Raw genomic sequence first — 12,616 nt, 5'->3', positions numbered from 1 at the left:
ATTTAGTTCTCCTTGTAGAGCCACTATCACCTTTATTGCTTCATATTCAGATAATCCTGTAAATTACTGCTACACAGATTTGAACTTGAATATATTAATTGACACGATGTTGTGCTTGGCACTTAGCTGTACGAATATAATATATTCTGTTTCATAATGGAGCATTAGCAACTATTAGTATAGGACATAGCCAGTGTGAAGGTTTGTATTTATGGTGGTTAGGTATATTACCTACTCTAAATTGCCTGTGGTCGAGAAGGTTGGTATGAAATTTGGGGGAGGGGGGTGTGGATGGGAGGGGGCAGGGGCAGAGGCAGTGAGAGAATTGGTGGGAATATAAGTGGCAACAGGTCAGAGAATATGTTACAGTGAAATGAGTAGAGGAAGAGGATTGATGGGATTTTGCTGAGAACTGTCAGGGAACCAAACACCCTCTCTCTATTATGCAAGATAATACAATGAAAAATAATATAATAAGAAACATATTGCTATACATGTCCCAAATGCTTATTTCCAAAGTCAGCTTTGTGTAGCAAGCTGATACTGAAAATGACAAATATTGAAACATAGAAAATGGGTGCAGGAGTAGGCAACCTTCGAGCCAACCCTTCATGGCTGATCATCCAAAATCAGTACCCCGTTCCTGCTTTCACTCATATCCCTTGATTCCGTTAGCCCAAAGAGCTTTTCTCTAACTCTCCCTGGAAGACATCCAGTGAATTGGCCTCCATTGCCTTCTGTGTTTTTTAAGCAAGTTACCACTGATTAGAAAATCACAGCTCTCAGGGTGAAAAATATACTAATCTGCCTTCTTGTTCTTGCCACCAAAGTGGATAACCTCACATTTATCCACATTATAGTGCCTCTGCCATGCATCTGCTCACTCACCCAACCTATCTGTCATCCCATAGCCCCATAGCATCCTCCTCCCAGCTCACACTGCCACCCAGCTTTGTGTTATCCGCAAACATCGAGATGTTGCATTTAACATGAAACATAGTGCCTTGGATTTAGGCTGACATTAATACATTACCTAATTTAAAGTAAAATATGTTTGTATTTCTACATTTTTCTGTATAATTCATCAAAGCAGGTTTTGGGAAATCTCCAGAGGCCACTTGGTATTTATACAGAATTATAGCATTGTTATTTATGATAGATTCATTACTATTTTCTTTTGACTTGGGGGGAAGTGAGACTGAATACATGGGTTTGCAAGGAGCTGGCATGGACTAGATGGCCTGAAAGGCCTTCTTCTATGCTTTTGTGATTTTATGATATACTAGACTAAGTGGGACCCGTCGGGTCCCATGTTCACACGGGAGGGTCGGTCACCCGATGGAGTATAGGTACTGTGGGCTGAAGGGACTGGTTAGTATGGACATTGTGGGGGGGGGACTGAATAAGATGGCCAAAAATCACAGCCGTAAGTGCTAGCGTTTTATCTAAAATCAATGCAAACAGAAAGTGCATTTGCAGTCGTGCATTTGCAAACATTTGTTTAGTGTTATTCAGAACTCAGAGAGACGTTACCCTTGGCTTCATCCATCTTGCAGAGACTGAGTGAGGCACACCACTTCCTGGTTTTATAGTCCCAGTCCCTCCCCCTCCCTCCAGCCAAAGCCAAAGCACCCAAGCCACCATTTGCAGTAAGTAGTGTCTTTTAACTTCAAGCCAAAGCACCCAAGCTGTCATTTGCAGTAAGTAGTGCCTTTCAACTTCAAGCCAAAGCACCCAAGCCACCATTTGCAGTAAGTAGTGCCTTTCAACTTCAAGCCAAAACACCCAAAAGCCACCATTTCTTTTTCAAACCACATTAAGGGGACTCACAGTTGTGTAGACATTTGTTTGGTGTTATTCAGAACTCAGAGATATGTTACCCTTGGCTTCATCCATCTTGCAGAGACTGAGTGAGGCACACCCCTTCCTGGTTTTATAGTCCCTCCCCCTCCCTCCACCCAAAGCCAAAGCACCCAAGCCACCATTTGTAGTAAGTAGTGCCTTTCAACTTCAAGCCAAAGCTCCCAAGCCACCATTTGCAGTAAGTAGTGCCTTTCAACTTCAAGCCAAAGCACCCAAGCCACCATTTGCAGTAAGTAGTGCCTTTCAACTTCATGCCACCATTTGCAGTAAGTAGTGCCATTCAACTTCAAGTCAAAGCATCCAAGCCACCATTTGCAGTAAGAAGTGCCTTTCAACTTCAAGCCAAATCACCCAAGCCACCGTTTGCATTATGTAGTGCCTTTCAACTTCAAGCCAAAGCACCCAAGCCACCATTTGCATTATGTAGTGCCTTTCAACTTCAAGCCAAAGCACCCAAGCCACCATTTGCAGTAAGTAGTGCCTTTCAACTTCAAGCAAAGCACCCAAGCCACCATTTGTAGTAAGTAGTGCCTTTCAACTTCAAGCCAAAGCTCTCAAGCCGTCATTTGCAGTAAGTAGTGCATTTCAACTTCACGCCAAAGCACCCAAGCCACCATTTGCAGTAAGTAGTGCCTTTCAACTTCAAGCCAAAGCACCCAAAAGCCACCATTTCTTTTTCAAATCACATTAAGGGGACTCACAGTTGTGTAGCCATTTGTTTAGTGTTATTCAGAACTCAGAGAGATGTTACCCTTGGCTTCATGCATCTTGCAGAGACTGAGTGAGGCACACAACTTCCTGGTTTTATAGTCCCTCCCCCTCCCTCCAGCCAAAGCCAATGCACCCAAGCTACCATTTGCAGTAAGTAGTGCCTTTCAACTTCAAGCCAAAGCTCCCAAGCCACCATTTGCAGTAAGTAGTGCCTCTCAACTTCAAGCCAAAGCTCCCAAGCCACCATTTGCAGTAAGTAGTGCCTTTCAACTTCAAGCCAAAGCACCCAAGCCACCATTTGCAGTAAGTAGCACCTTTCAACTTCAAACCAAAGCTCCCAAGCCACCATTTGCAGTAAGTAGTGCCTTTCAACTTCGGCACCAAAGCTCCCAAGCCACCATTTACAGTAAGTAGTGCCTTTCAACTTCAAGTCAAAGCACCCAAGCCACCATTTGCAGTAAGAAGTGCCTTTCAATTTCAAGCCAAAGCACCCAAACAACCATTTGCAGGCAGTGCCTTTTTACTTCAAACAAACCATATTTTCATTTCCAAACCACATTAGGGGACTCACAGTTGTGTAGACATTTGTTCAGTGTTATTCAGAGCTCAGAGAGACGTTACCCTTGGCTTCATCCATCTTGCAGAAACTGAGTGAGGCACACCATTTCCTGGTTTTATAGTCCCTCCCCCTCCCTCCAGGAGGGGCAGCAGAGAGACTGGTGAATTTTTTTAAAACATTAAAATCTCTCTGATTTGTCATCGATGAGAAAATTCCTCTGCACTCGTAAGGCGGAGGGGGGCTCTGAGTGAGGTGGCCAAAAATGACGGCCGTAGGTGGCGGCGTTCTGTCGGAAATCGCAGCACAGTGGGCCAAAAGCGGTCAAGATCAGAGTTTTAGTAATATAGATATTCTGTATTCATGTGAACAAGGGCTTCCCACTCTAAATGAAATGTATACACAGTGTAGTATCCTGTACAATGACTCCAAATATATCATAAAATGCATTTATTAATTAAAATCTAGTAATAAATGCCAACATAAGAATATCATTATACATATGCCTTAACCTATGGTACCATAATCAATCACGCTAGTGCATGTATGCAAGGAGTTCATTTTTAAATCTCATTGCCTTCGTCAGTCTAGGGATTGCTTGCAGTACCTACTAAACAGTTGCAGATATTTCATTGCCAAATAAGGTTGTATTGACTCAGCAAAGTGCAAATAGCAGCTGGTGCCAGAGGAAGAGCAGTGAGAGAAATAAAGCCTGGAGCAATGAAACACTGCCTGAAAAGCCACATGAGGAAAGGACTGGAGGGAGAAGAGGCTACCAAGAGAATTTGTCTGTTCAGCATCAAAAGCTTCTCTTTGAGCAGAGGAAGAAACTGTTATTGGCAAGAACTGAAATAGTGAGTTTTCTTTTAAGACACGTGCAAAATAAATAAATATCACACTGCTGTTTGCATCTTCACCTGCACTGTGTTGCACATGAATGAATGTATGAATGAATGAATGTATGAATGAATGAATGATGAATGAATGAAGGGATGAATGAATGAAGGGATGAATGAATGAATGAATCCTTGCTGCTGAGCAGCTTCCTATAAAATCTCTGATTTTCTAATCAGTGGTAACTTGCTTAAAGAACAGTTTTCTAGATAATATTTTTTTCTGGGAGGTTCAACATTTTGTGGGTTTAAACAATGGTGTGCAACTTAGTGGATCTTGCGAGAGTATGAAATATCTTCTGGGATTGTTCCACGGTGTAAAATAACCCTTAAGGACACATTCGTAACTATCTCCTGCCAAGCTGTTCATGATGGGCCAGGTGGGTCTCCTGGTCTCACCAAAACATATGATCTTTTTTCCATTATGAAGGGGAATTAAATGTCCCTTAGAGTGAACATGGGAGATGTTTTTCTTTCCCTTTGAGCCTTTGCTTCCTCCATGACAGCTTTAAGTGTGTATTGCTGGTATCTAATTGCAATGGGGAACATGCCTGAATAAACACGTGGTACTCCAACTTAAACACGTGGTACTCCAACTAAATACGTGGTACTCCAACTGCAACTGCTCGGACAGGAAGGTTCTGCAGAGGGTTGTGAGGGGAGCAGAGAGGATCATTGGCGTCTCCCTACCCTCGGTACAAGAACTGTTCCAGAGCCGCTGTCTGAAAAAAGCTCTGAGAATAGCTAAGGACAAACTGCACCCCCTCCACACACACCTGGATCTCCTGCCATCAGGCAAGAGATGCCGCAGCATCAAAGCCCGGACTATAAGACTGCTAAACAGCTTCCTGCCACAGGCTGTGAGGCTGCTAAACAGTCACTCTGTACTCACAGTCACCTGATTCTGCGGCTTTGCACTGACATTTTAATAACTCTGGCACTGGCCACTCAAATCAGCTGCCCTGGTCATTTTAATGATTGGTTTTACTGTATTTTAATGTTGCTGTTCTACTTGCTTTTAACTATTTATATTGTTTCATCAGGGACTGGATTGTTTTTATTGTTATTATGTGTGAAATGTTTTAAGTTTCATGTGCGATGCTCCGGTATTCCCTGGGAAACGTCTTCTCATTTTGCACTGTACAACTGTTGCTTTGCAAGATGACAATAAAGGTTGATTGATTGATTGATTAATTGATCTTCAGATTATCATGTATGAAACAATGTTTCTTTGATTATTGATATTGTCTTAGAGTACGATTGTGTAGATTTGTAGAAACTGAAAGTAAATTTAGACAGAGACATTTTTTTTCAGTTTGGAAACACAAGAGACAGCAGATGCTGGAAAATGGAGCCACAAACTGTGGAGGAACTCAATGGATCAAGCAGCATCTGTGAAGGTAAACCAATTGGTGAATGGTTTTGACCTGAAATTTAGTCAATTCCTTCTTCACACAGATGTTGCTCGACCTGCTGATTGTATTGTTTGTATTCCTTTTTCAATTTGTTTTGGGTATCACAATTAATTGAGTTATTATTATAGAAAAATTGTATTAAATAATTATTTTTGACTTTCAGACTTAAACTACAGAGCTTACAGTCTGCCATAGACCTACATCTCACATCTTATTCCATTAGTGTTCCTGTATTTCCCCAAACTTGCCAATTATGATTAGTTCCCCATTCCTCTGTACTTTGCTTTGAATAATATTCATTTTCTTCTGTAGATCTTTGCCTTTTCCATGCCATCTGCGCTGAACAGAACTGTGTTCTGGCACATGTCTACGAACGTGTTGTGTATGTCAACAACCCTGTCTCACATTTGGTGGTTCAGTGAGACTTCAACTGTGTTAGATCAATACCCAAGTACTGTCCAAAGTGTAGTCCAAATTAGTGTTTTGATTTATCTCTCAGTCACCTCTCTCGGTCTTCTCAATATTGCTCAGCATTGAAAAGCTCTTCAGGTTCAAGAATCAAGGTTCAAGAACGAAAAGGTGCAACAATTCTTTAAATATGTCAAAGCACTAACTCAAATTGGACTATGAACTGTTTCGGTTGCACTAAGGACTTTGGGCTTTCTGCGCTAATACTGGGGTTTCGAACTAATGATTTTTGTGTTTATTATGTTATCCATGAGTACTATGTTTACATGCCTGTTATGCTGATGCAAGAACAAATGTAATTATTCCATTGTCAGTACATATGACATTTATGACATTTATACACCTGGACTATTTCCGACACTTCCCTACCATTCCTTGACCTCACTATCTCCATCGCAGGTGATAGACTCCTGACCGACATCCACTACAAACCCACTGACTCCCATGGCTATCTGGACTACACTTCTTCCCACCCTGCCTCCTGTAAGGACTCCATCCCCTACTCCCAATTCTCTGCCTACGCCGCATCTGCTCCCAGGATGAGGCGTTCCACACCAGGACATCTGAAATGTCCTCATTCTTCAGGAAACGGGGATTCCCCTCCTCCACCATAGATGAGGCTCGCACCAGGGTCTCTTCCATACCCCGCAACACTGCTCCCTCTCCCCATCCCCGCACTCGCAACAACGGCAGAGTCCCCCTAGTCCTCACCTTTCACCCCACCAGCCGTCACATACAACAAATAATCCTAAGTCATTTCCGCCACCTCCAACGTGACCCCACCACTCGCCACATCTTCCCATCTCCCCCAATGTCTGCCTTCCGCAAAGACCGCTCCCTCCGCAACTCCCTTGTCAATTCTTCCCTTCCCTCCCGTATCACCCCCTCCCCGGGCACTTTCCGTTGCAACCGCAAGAAATGCAACACCTGTCCCTTTACCTCCCCCCTCGACTCCATTCAAAGACCCAAGCAGTTGTTCCAGATGCGTCAGAGGTTCACCTGTATCTCCTCCAACCTCATCTACTGCATCCACTGCTCTAGATGTCAGCTGATCTACATCGGTGAGACTAAGCGGAGGTTGGGCGATCGTTTCGCCAAACACCTCCGCTCAGTCCGCAAGAACCTGCCTGACCTCCCGGTGGCTCAGCACTTCAACTCCCCCTCCCATTCCCAATCCGACCTCTCTGTCCTGGGTCTCCTCCATTGCCAGAGCGAGCAACACTGGAAATTGGAGCAACAGCACCTCACATTCTGCTTGGGGAGCCTGCATCCGGAGGGTATGAACATTGAATTCTCCCAATTTTGTTAGCCCTCGCTGTCTCCTCCCCTTCCTTAGCCCTCGAGCTGTCTCCTCCCATCCCCCAGCCCTCGGGCTCCTCCTTCTCCTTTTTCCTTCCCTCTCCCCGCCTTTTTCCTTCCCTCTCCCCCATCAGTCTGAAGAAGGGTTTCGGCCCGAAACGTTACCTATTTCCTTCGCTCCATAGATGCTGCTGCACCCGCTGAGTTTCTCCAGCATTTTTGTGTACCTGACATTTAAACACTCTTGATTCTTGTCTTGATTTGTGTTAGAAATGCGAGAAAAGGATAATCAATCATTATTAGAGCAGATTGTTTGTGAATTGTGGATAGAATTGCCTTGCCAGACCCACTGACTTGTTCTTAGCCTTCTCAATTATAACATATGTCCTCCTTCAATGTTATTTAATTATTTTGCCTTATCTTGTATACAAATGCGCTGTATGATTATTTTACCATTGTTAAATAACTTTATTAAAATCATGTCCTTAAGTTAGATAAAATGAATGTATTATATTTGCGTTTTAAATTTATTTTGCAGAATTCACAGTAAGTCATTCATTTGCAGGAAGTTTTTCTGTGTTTGCTGCTTGTATCAAAAATGAAAGCACTGCACATATTTATGATTTTGCTGCTAACTTCAAAGGAGGCACTCATGTTAAATTGAAATATGATTAAAGATGGAACTATTTCTTCATCGGTAAACACTTAAATAATTAAACTAGAACTTTAGTATATTGCTGTTGTACAACCATGGCACTTACATGACACCAGAATTCTCTACGTACTCTAGTTACAGCACCATCGTTCTCTAGCTTACATAGAATAACTGAAATTAATCGTATATTTATTGTTATTGCTGCATCTAATGTGCCTGTGAAGCTGCAGCAAATAAGAACTGCATGGTTCTGCTTCATATCTGGTGCAAGTTAAATAAATGCTCTTGACTCTCTTGGCAGTGGTTCAAGCTTTTTAAATCTAGGGTTTGTTTTCCAATTCTATCTCGCTGTCTCTCTCTCTCTTTCTCTCCTGCTCATGCTCTTTCCTTCGCAAATATACTACATATATATTTTCAAAGTAATATAGACATACATTTTTCAATAAAATTGCAGACAACAAACAGGGAAGGTGCAATAGACAAAAAAAGGTTATCAGTACTGACAAGCAAGGTGCATACAGTGTAAGGCAGTAGACAGAGTAGTGGTGCTGCCAGGGCTCATCTGTCATAGACAGAATCGTATGTCACCTAGAATTCATTTTCCAAGATATAAAATAATTCACTGGAGCTGCCAAGAATGAATATCAGATAATTCAAAGATTGGCTCCTCAGTGACTGGCAATATGAATTATCCATCGTAGCAGAAATGTTGTATCGATGAATGTGCATGGTGCGAAATTGGATTATTCACGTGACTTTCAGTAAATATTTATTATACCGATTTAATCTTTGCACAGTAGTAAAGGACCAAAACAATACAACAGAGAGGAGATATATTTCCTGGTGTACCCTTTCTCCCAGCACTGACTGCAGGCTGTTTGTTCCCAGTGACTTACTCCATGCATCTGCCATGTCTAGGTTAACCTTGACAGCAAGAGAAGTGTCAGCAGTGGGTAGATAATGTAATCAGATAATGTAGCAGTGCACTTCCATCATTTCCTTCATTCCACTCAGAACCTGCTGTCTGGCCAGATGGGACGTTTTGACAAGAGTAGAGATATGGTGAGAGGCTGAAATAGCTGTTGTATGCTTACATACTCTTCAGAGACCAGTCATAAAAATATATATAACACTAAAGCAGGCCCTTCAGCCCAATGAATTTACACCTACTATTAACTACCCATTTAAACGAATCCTACATTCATCCAGTTTTAAATTCACCCCACATCCTCATCACCTCACAACAGATTCTACTGCACACCTATACATTAAGGCTGATATACGTTGCCTGATCAATCCACAACCATACACATGTTTAGGATGTGAAAGCAAATGGGAACATGTGGAGGAAACCCATGCGGGTTACAGGGAGAAAGTGTAAACTTCACAGGCAGCAGGCGAGGTCAGGATTGAACCTAGATCTCTGGCATGTGAGGCAGATGCCCAACCAGCTATGCCACAGTTTGAAGAGCAGAAGGTAGGGTGTATGAAGGAGGATTGGACATGAATTTATGAACTTTTCTTCCCAGAGACATCTCAGATTTAGTTTGACCAAATAATCCCTGTTATTTCCCACACCTAGATTAAGAAACACAGTTGACTGATGTTTGTAGATCAGGGAAGAAGTGGGGGCTTATTGAGTGTGTAAGAGCATGCTAAGAGTGAACTCACTGGACTTCATGTCAGACTGGGATTCAGAATAGTGCTAGGTTCCTCAAAATCTCTAGGCCAGGCCACTGCTATTGGTGTCCCCTGGCAGGTGTAAAGGCTTGAGTTCAGTTTATTAGTGCTGTTTTATTTACTTCAGACTTTAGTGATACAGCACGGAAACAGGCCCTTCAGCCTACCGAATTTGTGCCACTACCAAGAAGCACCCCGTAGGGACAATTTACAAATTTACCTAAGCCAAATGTGTACGTCTTTGGAGTGTGGGACGAAACCAGAGAACCTGGAGAAAACCCATGCGGTTACAGGGAGAACATACAAACTATGCGCAGATGGCACTAGTAGAAAGGATCGCTCCCATGTCTCTGGCATTGTAAGGCAGCAACTCTACCTCTGCGCACTGTTCCACCAATGGATGATTAATAAACGTTTCATTTTGAATGGTTGAAGTGTTCTTTTGCCATCATTGATGTAACTGTACAAAACTTTTTGTACAGTTACAGTTTTTTTTTTATTTTTATTTTTTTTATTCAAATCGTTTGCTATGTCGCTCTTCAAGGGAGATGCTAAATGCATTTTGTTGTCTCTGTACTGTACACTGACAATGACAATTAAAATTGAATCTGCATCTGAATCTTTTGCTAATGTGAATATCGAGTAGCATGTGAGATATTGGTACAAATGTTTGGAGTAGTGATAAGCAAATAAAAGTGAGATGGTTGACATGAACATGAATGTTCAGTGCAGACTAGTAGAGATTATTGCTTGGGAGATAGGCTACAAACATGCAGCACTGACAAGAATGTATGTGTAAGTCCCCAGATTCACTTTAGTAGCTTTAATAATAGGAAAAATGCCTGAGCATAAAATAATCTGCCTCCTTCTACCTGAATCATTTAGTCCACCACTGGTGACTCCTAGATATGAGTTGGAGGATGTAGAAGATGATTTTGCTAGATGCAATGTTGTCCATTTGTCTATCAGTTAAGCATGGTACCTGCTTCCAACGTTGATCCACCACTCTGAGGAAAATACAATATATATTACAGCTCCATTGCCTAGGGACAGTGGTTCCACAATTCACAATTTTTGAATGACTGCTGGTAATAATGATTGGTTAAGTCAAGTAGATTCCTCAGCACAGAAACAGGACCTTGAGTTCACTTCTTCCATGCTGATTGTAATGACTAGTAAAGGGGTTGTCCCACTTGGGCGACCGAATCCGCGAGTTAAGAAGAGTGCCTTCAAGCTCGAGGGCACTCGCCTGGAAAACCTCGAGCTGGATCGACCGTCCGCGTTGAAACCATGAGCTGGATCGACCGACCGCGCGCGCGCGCGCGCGCGCGCGCGCGCGCGCACACACACACACACACACACACACACACACACACACACACACACACACACACACACACACACACACACACACACACACACACACACACACACACACACACACACACACACACACACATCGCAAAGGCGGGAGCCAGGGAAAGCGGGAGAGCACTGTCTGAAATTCACACCCGCGATGAAGAGGAAGGTAAAACGGCTGCACAGTTACGGTAAGTCCTTTAGAGAGCGCAAGGGGGGGTGGGGGGGGGGGGGTGTGGGGAGGTGGAGAGAAGGGGAGAGAAGGAGAGAGAAGGGGAGAAAGGGAGAGAACAGGATGGAAGGGGGGGGGAGGAGGAGGGGGGAGGAGAAGGAGACACTTTTCAGAAGTATAATAAAGTTTAGCGGGCATTTAACCTACCGGTAGGTTTTCCTTGGTCCTGAAACCTCCAATGAGCCAATCAATATGCCCGGTCAAGGAATAAGATTGCCTACGGCTGCCCTCGACTGCCTGCAACTAAATAGTGACCCCACTCCACTGCACTACGAGTTCAAAAGAACCATGCTGACCAACTTTAACTCGCAGAACATTTTTCAACATGCTGACAAATTTTCTGCGACCTAGCTGAGGTCACTTACGTACAAGATCATAAAGACAAGCATACTAATGCTTTCTTCAATATGTTAGCCAATTCTTTCACCTTTTTCTGGGAGCTATGACTTGAAACCCAAGATCCTTCTGCACATCAACACTCCTGTGGTACCTGCCATTTAGTGTATATGTCCTGTCAATATTTGACATCCCAAAATGTAGTATTTCATACTTGTCTGGATTAAATTCCATCTGCCACTACACTCAACATTATAACTGATCATTGTTCCTCTGTAAGCTTTCACAAATTTCTTTATCTACAACTCCACAATGTTTTACAATGTTAGCAAACTTACTAATCTGTCCATTTACATTCTCTTACAAGTCATATCCTAAACCACCTATCATCAAGCCAATTTTGGATTCAGTTTGCCAAAACATTTTGGATCCATTCTGGACCAACCTATCATGTGGGATGCTATCACAAGTTCCTGGAAATTTAGTCCACCACTGTGCCTTTATCAAATTTCTTGTTATTGCTTCAAAACATTTGAGTATAGAAGTTGGGATGCAATGTTAAAATTGTACAAGGCATTGGTGAGACCAATTCTGGAGTATGGTGTACAATTTTGGTCGCCCAATTTTAGGAAGGATGTCAACAAAATAGAGAGAGTACAGAGGAGATTTACTAGAATGTTGCCTGGGTTTCAGCAACTAAGGTTGAATAAGTTAGGTCTATATTCTTTGGAGTGCAGAAGGTTAATGGGGGACTTGATAGAGGTCTTTAAAATGATGAGAGGGATAGACAGAGTTGACGTGGATAAGCTTTTCCCATTGAGAGTAGGGAAGATTCAAACAAGAGGACATGACTTCAGAATTAAGGGACAGAAGTTTAGGGTAACATGAGGGGGAACTTCTTTACTCAGAGAGTGGTAGCTGTGTGGAATGAGCTTCCAGTGGAAGTAGTGGAGGCAGGTTCGATTTTATCATTTAAAAATAAATTAGATAGGTATATGGATAGGAAAGGAATGGAGGGTTATGGTCTGAGTGCACGTAGATGGGACTAGGGGAAAATAAGTGTTTGGCACAGACTTGTAGGGCCGAGATGGCCTGTTTCCGTGCTGTAATTGATATATGTTTATATGCTTATTCAGATTTGAGATACAC

This window comes from Leucoraja erinacea, chromosome 11, assembly GCF_028641065.1.
Source record: "Leucoraja erinacea ecotype New England chromosome 11, Leri_hhj_1, whole genome shotgun sequence".
Classification (NCBI taxonomy): Eukaryota; Metazoa; Chordata; class Chondrichthyes; order Rajiformes; family Rajidae; genus Leucoraja; species Leucoraja erinaceus.
The sequence above is the reverse complement of the archived record's forward strand: the minus strand, read 5'-3'. Positions refer to the sequence as shown.